The 10,430-nt window shown below is 39.3% G+C and overlaps 1 protein-coding gene and 1 long non-coding RNA gene across 3 annotated transcripts in view; one reads left to right on the forward strand and one right to left on the reverse strand.

Moving 5' to 3' along the window:
* Positions 1–10,430, reverse strand: part of ANO3 (anoctamin 3) — a 445,370-nt gene that overhangs the window by 386,247 nt on the left and 48,693 nt on the right. The window lies entirely within an intron of this gene.
* Positions 1,325–3,626, forward strand: LOC109321276. Its single transcript, XR_002104017.1, has 2 exons — positions 1,325–1,473; positions 3,324–3,626. It is a non-coding gene; the product is annotated as an uncharacterized LOC109321276 (long non-coding RNA).

Below are 10,430 nucleotides of genomic sequence, written 5' to 3' on the forward strand. Positions count from 1 at the left end.
ACTCTACTTGATACTGGCTGCCAGCTAGGCATCGAACCATTGATTACCTCTGAGCCCGATGATCCAGCCAATTTTCTATCCACTTTACAGTCCATTCATCCTACCCAAACTTTCTTATCTTGTTTGCAACAATGTTATGGGAGACCATACCAAAAGCCTTGGTAAAGTCAAGGTATATCACATCCACTGCTCTCCCCATATCTACAGAGCCAATCATCTCATCAGAGAAGGCAATCAGGTTGATTAGGCATGACTTGCCCTTGGTTAATCCATCCTTACTGTTCATAATCACCTTCTCCAAGTGGTTAGAAATGGATTATTTGAGGACCCGCTCCAGAACTTTTCCAGGGACTGAGGTGATGCTGACTAGTCTGTACTTTCCTAGATCATTCTTCTTCCCTTTCTTAAAAATGGGCACTATATTTGCCCTTTTCCAATCATTTGAAACCTCCCCCAATTGTCATAATTTTTTCCAAGATAATGGCCAGTGGCTCTGTAATCCTGTCAGCCATTTCCCTCAGCACCTTTGGGTGCATTGCATCTGGCCCTATGAACTTGTACACATCTAGCTTGTCTAAATAGTCCCTAACCTACTTTTTCACTCCTGTTGGCTACTCACCTCCTCCCCAAACTGTGCTGCCAGGTGCAGTAGTCTGGGAACTGACCTTTGCTGTGAAGACTGAGGTGAAAAAGGCATTGAGTATGTCAACCTTTTCAGCATTATTTATCACTAGGTTGCCTCCCCAATTCAGTAAGGTATCCACACTTCCCTGATTTTCCTGTTGTTGCTGATGTACTTGTAGAAACCCTCCTTGTTACCTTTCATACTAGAAAGTATACAAAAGGATGATAAATTCAGCTGTAAATTAACAGGGATGCATGTCTTCAATCCTCCTACACCCCATTTCTATTATATAAAACAACAAGCAACAGAAATTGCACTGAAGTAACAGTAAATGAGTTGTAACATTCCCTTTTTTAAGCCCTTTAATAGTATTTTTCCATGTGTGCTATATTTTATTGGGAAATCTGCTGCAGCAAGCTTGAGATCTGAGAGAATGTGTAAATTCTGTTTTGGTACTTAAGGAAGATGTGTTTTGACCACAGAGGCAGTATTTTAGCACAAGACTTCTTGTTCTTGACAACAAGAATATTTCACTGGTATCCACATATTGAAAGTAAATTATATTCAACATGCACTGTTAAAGTATGATTGAAACACATCATTCACCAAGTTTTTTTTGGTAAGTGTAAATACTACAATTCAATGCTGTATTTTGGGAAATGTGTCTCTCTTGATTTTATATATCTTAGAACATACTTCACTGAAAAAAAAAATTCAGCAAGGCAGAAGGATTAAAGAGATTTTGTACTGAATTTGACTCAACATCTATTGGTGGTTTTACATCATAAATCTTCATCAAACATATTTCAATTTTTCTTGCTGAATATATTCACATTCTCAAGTTGCAGGTAATTAAACATTTCTATTAATGAAGTACCTTTGCTTTTATCACAATTCTGATTCCATTTTACCTTACACTAGGAAGTAATACTTTGCTTGTGTACTTCTGAAAATAGGGATGGTCAGAAAACAAGTTATGTTTTGTAAAATTTCTGAAGTTCTGAAATGCACGTTTGTTCAGACACAGAATGCAAAATAAGACTTTTCAAAATTTTGTGGAAAAAAATGAGAAATGGATTAACTCAAGTGCAGAAATGAGATGTTCTGTTCCAAATCAATTAGATTTTGTAACAAATAGACTAAAAAGTCAGTGCGTAGCTGTTCTATAGTCAAAGGGAAAGAGACTAACTCTCTAATCCAGTGGAGGAGCCTATTTTGCTTGATCTGAAATAGAACCTCCACCTTTGTCTCCCATGTAGTGTAAAAGTTATAATTTAGAGAGGCTTCCTAACAAGAGACTGAAGGAGTTGGGTAACTGGGAGATGACCCCTCAGTTAAACAGGGTGGAAATGGATATTACCTGATGGTTTATTTATGCCAGCATATTTTTTTTTATGGCAGCACAAATGCTCAGCAAATGGATATTGATACTTTTTTTTGCCACATGATAGGAAAATCACAGGCGTGACAAATGGCAGTAATAGATTCTGCCCCTTTACTGCTGTGGACGCTTGATCTACTCAGTCAGACCCATGCCCTGCATCTAGTAGGGCAGGAAAAAGCCCTCCCCATCTCAGTCAGATCTGCTTTTCCACAGGAGCAGGGAATTGTTTCTGGCTTGATGGGATTTCCCTGCTTTCCCTACTCAACCAGCCCCATGCCCTGCTGGGTAGGGAAAAGTGATTCTTCATTGAGTCACACCTGCTTCTCTAATCACGGGGAAGCAAGTCTGGCTGAACAAGGAAAGCAGGGCTTTTCCCTGATTAGTCATACCTATTTCCTGTGATTTTGGACATGTGGTCTGGCTGAGTGGCAAAAAGCCCCGCATGGTATGGGTCTGGCTGAGAAAGGAAAACAGGGAGATCTCTTTGCCCTCTGTCCTGCACCATCAAGGGTGGGACCAGAGGCAATGAAGAGGATCAGCTGGGCCACAACATCTTTCATTCAGCTAAGTCTATTTCTAACCTTAGATCCAGACAGGATCTGCAGAGGTTGCATACTGCTCCTTCAAGATTAAAGTTTGTTATTCATGTATGCCTGTATTTATTGAACCCAGTGATTCTTGCATCCCATGTCCCAAGTGAGTGTTTTAGTCAGCAGGCTATGTCTATTCTGGGCCAAGTCAATCTCAATCCCTTCTTTCCCTTTAGAAATTATATCCTGAACCTAAGTTATCTTCAGTATAAAACCTCTGTAAAACCAATCCATTTCTGTGAAACATTTTACATTTGAAAAATGTATTTTTATGGGAAAATAGAAATGTAACTGTTTTGGGACAGCCTGCACCGCAGTGCAATAGCATCAGGAAGCCACTGCTTTAAAGCTGGTTCTTTCATCTGTAAGCACATGTACTCTGTACAAATAAGGATGAAGAGGTCACTAAAAAGCTATGTAAAACAGAAAAAATTCTTATGTTCTAATCTATTACAAAAAGGAAACAATGTTTTTAAAGTCTGAATTTATAGCACAATTATTTGCACTGATTTAAAATAATTATAATTTGAATATGATCTAACAGAAAATGAAAACCTAGCGTTCAGAGTGGCATATTACAACCTAGCATAGGAACCAGAGCTTTGATGCCAGAAACTACACATACTAACTTTGTATTAAGTTGACTTCTGAAAGCAGAGAGAGTTTTTGCCAATGAACTACTTTACTAGTCAATTGTCATTCTTTTTTATACCTTCCCTCACAGGCAATGGATTCCACATAAATCATTCTTTACATAAGGTGCAAGCTGAAGCTCAATGAAGTCAACTGCAATGGCCTTTGGAGCCAAAATATCATTTCGCAACAGCATTCCTATTGCTGCTAAAAAGCAATCATCATGGAGCAGGCATCACTACATAAGCCTGCTATGAGGGGACTCAACCTTTGGAATAGAAAGCAGTACTGTGACTGTGACACCAACAGATAGGTCAGCAGTTATAGAAGCTCAGTCTGGTGATGTCAGGCCTCAAGAATTAACTTTTTGCCCCCCTTCCTCCAGAAAAAAAAATGTGTTTTCTGAATTCTATATACGGTAAGGGAAGGGACATAATTTTATTGGGAAATTTTCTAAATGTTTAAAGTCTGCAAACCTTAGGTTTATAAGGTTAATACACAGTTTACATAATGTATAAACTGTTAATTTTATTCAGTTCTTCCCTTTAAGAATAAACACAGAAGAGTTACTGTTTATTTTAATGGGAGAAATGGTGCTTCACCAACCTTTGACATACTGAGATATAGCATGACAAACCCTGCAGGCCAAATTAAGCTCAGTAACACTGCAATTCCCAATGCTCTTTCAACAGGAACAAAAATTGCAGAGGGCCCACCTGTTATTTCACAGCAGTGAAAAGGCTGCCTTAGGCAGCTCTAATGTCTGCCCTGGGAATCTGAGAGTAACCCAACGACAGTGTTTTTCGGTCAGTCCCTTTCCCTGTCCACTACTCTGAGCACTGAGTGCAAGATAGAAACAAAATGTGTGTGTTGATTCTAGAACAGCTATGGGCTATTTTCATTTCCTTTACATTGCCAAAGGGAATAAAGAGGGAAATCTCAGTAACTTTGTAACTGAGAAGTAGGTACAATTCATTAAAAAAGCAAGCAATTAACAGCCTACAATTCAGCAGCCTTCAAATTCATTTTGGCCTAAGGACAGGAATTTATTGCAAACAATTTTATAATACCATAGACTTAACATGCCAGGGCATCTATTGAAAGGGGAAGTCATTATGGACACAGGTTACTATTGGAATCTTTCTGCAGGGCAAGGTTCCACAAGCCAACTTGAATTTTAACCCTACGCAACTGCAGAAGATGGTTATAACAAGAGGAAAAAGCGTGTGAAGTCTAGGTTCTCAGATACAAAAATTTAAAACTGTGAGAGGCATACATATGTGGAAATCTCAGATATAAAACCTGGAACTTCCCTGAAGAGCCAATATGTTAAAAATACAATTTGTTTGTTATACATGAATCAGCAAAGTCCATGAATAAGAAGACTGGTATGACAAAACATACTTTTGTCTTTTTAAAAAAAATCTAGTTTCCTTATGCTGAACCAGAAACAAAGCAATGCAAATGAGGTTCAATCCTCTGTAACAGTGATATATGGTAATTAACTGCTGCTTGGACTAGAGCAACTCCTACTGCATGTCCAGATGAACCAGAAATAAATTAAGAATTATGGCACAAAATATAAGATTCTTCATTACAGGGCAAATCTACACAACACACAATGTGCAGAAGACTAATTTTACTGCACATTAGTGTGGCTGGCAAAACCTGTGCTAATGTGCACTAGATTTACTCTACTGCACATCAGTGTCACATAAAAAGCTTTCTTCTGCACTAATGCTCAGTACCACTGATTATGGCGCATTAAGTTAGCACCTGTCATTACAGGTATTAAATTAATGTGGTATAATTATGACAAATTAATGAACATGTAGACATGCCCACAGACTCTGAAAGGTTAACTTTAATCCACCATCTAATTTGCATATCTATCTGAAGCAAATGGTGATAAGCCTAGAAGTGGTTGTGTTCTCAACTAAACTGTTCATAAAACCAAAAGCAGATAAAGTTACATCAGCTGAGGCAATGCATCTAAACCCAAAAAATATCTTGACTAGTAAGTGGCCTACATTTTAAGATGTGGCACCACATAACTTTGGATGTGGGATCCACCATAAAAAGCTCCAGGGACCAGCAACCTGCAACTATAATTTATGCATGGTGTAGTAGATACAATGTATTGTTTTTAATTAACTGATCCAAGTCACTTACTTTTATGGAAAGAAAAAATGTAATGTTTATAATACTTAAAAATAGACATATATACTAAAAATGAACAAATTAGCCTGAGAAGGGAAAGACTAATCTACATCAACAATGTAATGTAGTACTGTAATAAGGGTTATATTTGATTAGTTTCATTACTTTCACTGGGTCTATAAGGTTGTAACTCCAAGCTGAATTTAACCATTTGTATGTGAAACAACCAAACTGCATACATTTTATTCAGAATTTTTTTCTTTCTTATATTCTGATTTGGCAAACAATTTTGTTTTAATAAGAGATAGCTAGACAAAGGGGGTCACTTTCCTTTGAGAATTTCCATGGGAAAAGTGCCCATGTGAAATTTTCCCACCAGTGAACTGCTCTTTTAGAAATGCATCATAAACCTCTTTTTTCCTAGTCTTTTCTGATTTTTCATCTTTTGCCAGTTGAAAAGCAGGAAAAACATGTAAAATTGGATTTCCCACTACCAGTTACATATTCTTCTGTAGGTTTTCCAACTTAGTGGTATAGGAGAAGAGAGAAAAAGAGGCGTTCACACACTGGTTTGATTTTAATACTCTTAGTGTGTGCAAGATGGACAGAAAGTTACAGAGGTAGTGTTACTTTCTCTGTGTTTTTTACCCTTGGTACATTTACTGTTGGAGAAGAGGAGAAACATAAATATATGTTCCTATAGACGGTTACACACATACACACACGCACACACACACATGTGTGCACACACATGGGAGAATAGTTTATGAACTAGAAAGAACATCATCATCAATCAAATATAACCCAAATATTTTAGGCCACATCACTGAGCACTTTATTTCAGAAGGATGCTAAATCTATTTTAAACTAGTTAGGCTTCTTGCTCCTATTGAAAGGTTGCTCCAAAATGTTCCTATTGTGATGATTAGAAAACTTTTAAAATTAACTCCTAAATGTATTAGATGAAATTTATAATAATTTGTTTTTGTGCCAACATTCTTCTTTAGCTTATATAGCTTTTCTCCTCCCTGACTTCTACTCTCCCTAACATATTCAGAAAGAACAAATGTATCCCTCATTTTACTAGAGTAACAAGTCAAACTGGTATCTTTTTGTAGGACAAGTACTGATCTTCCTTGTAGACCTCTTTCTACACCTGTTACAATTATAAATGATCTTTCTTGAACCTGGATGACCAGATGTGTACACATTATTCCAAGAGAGATCTCACAAGTGCCCTGTACAATGGTGTTAATACTTCCCTATCTCTACTGTAAATACCTCTCTTTATATAGGATCTTATTTACCCTTTTCATGGCTGCACTTTTAGCTCAGAATTGTCCTGTGATTATATTTTATACTGAGGTGTCTCCTCTTTTCTGTTGTTTCCAATTGGCAGGTCTATAAATTCTAGCAAAGAGTGCCTTGATTTAGATTTAAGCCAACCCTCAAAAATCCTGCTACTGTAAAGGAAGAATGCAGAGCTGTCCTGTATTGTTCCTTGGAACCATACCAAAGAAAAACATGTAATAAAGTATACTGGCTATGTTCAGTGAGTTTTTCAGTAGTCCTATTTGCATTGTTGCTATTAAAATCCCAAGCTAAAAATATTTTTCCCCTTTTTTGTAAACAATTTATCTGATTTATTCAGTGATGCTACAATCTCCTATGACAGATTTCTACAGCATACAGATAAACCAGTCAAATACATGAAAAACTGTTAGGCGTGGGAAAGTGAGAATGTGCAACCAGGCCATTCAAAAAATAAATAAATAAATAAGTCTACACATAGCTAGGCATGAGCGAGTAGGCAGCTATTTGATCTGGCTTCAGATCTGACCACTTAGGCAGCGATCTGATCTGGAGCTCCAAACCGAGTTCCCACTTCGATCCAGCTGAAGCGGCGCTGAAGCTTGGGAGCTGCCTCAGAGATCTGGCCATAGGGTATAATGGGGAATCAATTAAATATCTATAACTTTGTTGTTTTTTGGTCTGATGTAGATGAAACTTGCAGGAGTGGCAGCCTCTGCTGAGAGCATAACGCCTGCCAAGTTTCAAGAAGATTGGTGTTAATTAACTAATTACTGCTAATTAACTCGTTATCTAGTGTAGCTACTAGGTAATGAGTTAATGATCAAGGATTAACACCTACAAAACCACAGATTAAGCAGAGGAAATAATTAATACGGACAATCAACTGCCCCAAGACAGAGACAGTCAGTTGCACAAGCACCTCTGTCATGAGTGTTGCCTGTCAGCAGCTAGAGGTGCAGGGCCCCAGAACCCAGAAACCCTGCACCTACCTCCTCGGGAGCTGGCAGGCTTCATGGCCGCAGCAGCGGCTAGCATGCCTGCAGCTTTGACCCTGGTGTGCCTTAACACGCACAGTGTCACCCATGTCATGAGTTTTGCTTGCCTGTAGCTTGAGGTGCAGTTTCCCCCAAGTCCCTGCACTTATCTCCTTGATACTTGGCAGGCTTTGTGACCTCAACAGGGGCCACCACCCTTGCGGTTTTCAGCCCGCTGTGCCTTAATATACACAGGATCATCTTTTCACCCATCCTGTGGTGTAACACATACATGTGACATGAGTTTTGCTTTCAAGATTTTGTGGTGCAGTTCCTCCCAAACCCCTGCACTTATCTTCTTGAAACTTAGCAGGCTTTATGCTCTCAGCAGGGGCTACCACCCCTGCAAGGTTCATCCAAATCAGACCAAAAACAAAGTTATAGATCTTTAATTGATTCCCCATTATTCCCTATGGTCAGATCTCCATAACTTTTCCAAAGCGGTTCGGAAGCTCTGAACCGCTTCAGAAAGCCTAAAGAAGCTAGAGCTTTGATCTGGATATATTGCTTTGGATGCCAAAGCTTCTTTGGATCTGAAGCACGGTCTGAAGCCTCGCACAGCTCTATACATACCTAGTTTCGATTTATATGATGTATGAGCTCAATGAACACCCAAGTGTGCTAGCAGAAAATAATGCATCCAGCAGGTGGAAAATTACTGAAAAATTATGACAGCATACTTAATCTGTATGTAACAAGCACCAGTTTGGCAAAATGGCAGTTTTCATAAATAAAGCAATTTATATTTACAGCCACATATATTCACTTAAGTGTGAAGAATGTCCACAAAAATGCATCCAGTATCTATCAGGTCTTGACTGTTACATGAACTCAAATCTCAGATCATGAGTTACTAAAAAAATCACTAGCCTGGGCCCCATATCAAGTGAATCTGAGCAAGTTCAGTTTTGTATCTATATTTGGCAAAACTACGGGAAACTCAGATTTTGATCAAGTCTCACTTTGAGTTCAGGGGAGTCATTTGAAACATAAACTTACATTAAACTCAGGCGGTGGTCACTTTACATAGATCAAACCAATATACATTTATAGGAGCCCCTGAGAAGAAAACAAGCCAAGTTTCACAGAGCTCTACTGTTTTATAATAGATAATATCCCTCCAACAGATAGTTTTCCCCTCTGAGAAGGAAGGTGGACAAAACTTCCCAGACTTAAATTTCTAGTATCAGATAAACTATATGGGCCCTGAAAAAGAAAGTGAGAGAAGAAAGGACATTTTTTTCATTGGGCTTTTAAAAGTTTTATTATAAAAATATTAAAAACAAAAAATAAGTGAGGGTGCAAAATTATGGCTCTCCCAAATGCTGAGAATGAAACACTCACCAGCAATTAAAATACTCATACCACTAGATATTGAACCCTCTCCCCCCACAACAACCTTCATAGGGTTTCACATTTAGGACTAGCTATTTGTCTTACACTTTGCAGAATGCTCCCTTAGAGCACAAGCAGGAATGTACATTGCCCTTGGAACAAGTAGCAGTGACATACTTTGTGCCACTGCCACCTGTCCCTGGGGAATGGCCATGCCATTCGTGCTCTGGTGGGGGGTAGGATACCCCAGGTGAAATAGGGGAGGCTCGGGCTGAAACCTTATATGGGGTCCTGGGGGCCTCAGGAAGAGGCAGCTACAGCATTCCTGCAGCACGGAGCCTGGCCAGCAGCTGAAGTATGACTCTGGCCAACAAGGCTCTGGTTTTGGGCGGCATGTGCTGCTGCCCCATGTGCTACCTCACTTTTTCTCACTTGGATTTTTTTGACCATGGGATCAAGAAACAGTCCCCCATCCCTACTCTGCAAAATAGCAGTGCAGGGAATGCCTGCATGTGCAGTGTGTGGCATTCAGACAGGTCTGTGGTGCCACATACCACACAGCAGTGCTTGTTTGAACCCCACATTTTGTTGCAAGACGAAATGTCCAAATTCAAATGTTCAGACCAAGAAACATAAGAGTTGGAGGGTGTCATCAAAGCTGGTCCCTGTGAGCCAGTTTCTGCCTCTCTTCAGGGTTGCCATCTTGGTTTGTCCATACAGATAACACTCCTGCCACCTACTTAGTATGGCAAAAAGAAGACATACATAGTCTCAGAGAAGTCCAATATGCCAAGTAGGGTACTGAGGGTAGCAAAGAGTAGAGCAGCAGCATCCAGAAGCAGTCCAGGAAAATGTGGAGGGTGGGAGGAAGAGAGAGAGAGAGTGAGAGAGACTTGTTCTCTGTCCCTGCTTCCCGCCCTCCATTTTCCCCTTTATAAAAATATTAAAAACAAAGGTGAAAGTGCAAAAGTGTCTGGCCCTTCCAGGGACTGAGCATGAAATACTTGTTTATAACAAAAACACTCAAATCACCATGCCTTCCCCCACAACACCCTTCATGGAGTTACAAACAGACAGACAGAAATGAAATAACTCATGGTGGAATGAAACAGCAAAATCAAAGTCTTAGATGCATCTCTGTCTACAATATTCAACTGCAGGAAGTATCAAAAGAAAAAAAAAAGGCTGTTCCCGTTTTGTACTTTAAATATTTCATAGATTTCATAGACATTAGGGCTGGAAGGGACCTTGGAAGATCATCGAGTTCAGCCCCCTGCCCAAAGGGCAGGAAGTCAGCTGGGGTCATAGGATCCCAGCAAGATAAGCATCCAATTTACTCTTGAAGGTGTTCAATG

Source organism: Crocodylus porosus, unplaced genomic scaffold (assembly GCF_001723895.1).
Source record: "Crocodylus porosus isolate Cpor-Errol unplaced genomic scaffold, CroPor_comp1, whole genome shotgun sequence".
NCBI classification, from domain to species: Eukaryota; Metazoa; Chordata; order Crocodylia; family Crocodylidae; genus Crocodylus; species Crocodylus porosus.